Genomic DNA, 1,235 nt, shown 5'->3' with positions numbered 1-1,235 from the left:
CATTTTGAATTTTTTAATTTTTAATTTTTTCAATAATTAATATTTAATTTTCTACTTTAAGTTTTTAATTTTTAGCATTAAAAATGTTAATTTCTTGATTTTTAATGTATTATTTTTAAAGTAATTTCATTTTGACTTTTTCATCTTTCATTTTTTTTATTTTCTGATTTTTCGAATTTTAATTTTTAATTCTTAATTTTTCATGAATTTTTGAATTTTTCATTTTGCGTTTTTAAACTTTTAACGGTTCAATTTTTCATGTTTTCGTTTTCATTTTTAATTCTTAATTTTATTTTTTTTTATTTTTAAAATGTCTTAAAAATTTTAATTTTTAACTTTGATTTTTAAAATTTTAATTCAATTTTTTTATTTTCATTTTTTTTATTTTGAAGCTTTAATTTTTTTTTTTTTTTTTTTAATTTTTAACAAAAACTCCGTGAAATAACGGAAGGAGCGGAACGAAATCCGAAATCCTGGACCTGGGGGGGCTTTGGGACCACCCGGGGGGGTTTCAGCCCCAAAAGGGAATTTGGGGTCGGGTTTGGGGTGGGGGAAGTGACGGCCCCGGGTCCCCCCCCAGTTCCTGGCGCCGCTGCTGCTGCTGCTCGGCGGGGGGGTGCCGGGAACTCCGGGAATTTAGGCTTCTTCAGGCCCAGGGGCACCTTCAGGAAGTCGACCGTGACCTTGAGGGGCTCAATTTTGTCACCTTGGGGTGGCCTCGCTCAGGAGAAAAGGACGCGCCCACCTGTGGGGACACACGGGGAGCGTCACTGGGGCCGGCCCAGTATGGCCCAGTATGGCCCAGTATGGCCCAGTATGGCCCAGTCTGGCCCAGTATGGCCCAGTCCATCCCAGTATGGCCCAGTCCATCCCAGTATGGCCCAGTATGGCCCAGTCCCTCCCAGTATGGCCCAGTCCATCCCAGTCCTCTCCCAATCCCCTCCCAGTCCATCCCAGTCCATCCCACCCCATCCCACTCCATCTCAATCCATCCCAATCCCATCCCAGTCCATCCCAATCCCATCCCACTCCATCCCAATCCCATCCCAGTCCCTCCCACTCCATCCCAATCCCATCCCAGTCCATCCCAGTCCCATCCCAGTCCCATCCCAGTCCATCCCAATCCCATCCCAGTCCCTCCCACTCCATCCCAGTCCTTCCCAGTCCATCCCACCCCATCCCAGTCCATCTCAATCCATCCCAATCCCATCCCAATCCCATCCCAGTCCATCCCA

This window comes from Pyrgilauda ruficollis, unplaced genomic scaffold (genome assembly GCF_017590135.1).
Source record: "Pyrgilauda ruficollis isolate IOZ18807 unplaced genomic scaffold, ASM1759013v1 scaffold1202, whole genome shotgun sequence".
Lineage (NCBI taxonomy): Eukaryota > Metazoa > Chordata > Aves > Passeriformes > Passeridae > Pyrgilauda > Pyrgilauda ruficollis.
Note: the sequence above shows the minus strand (reverse complement) of the source record.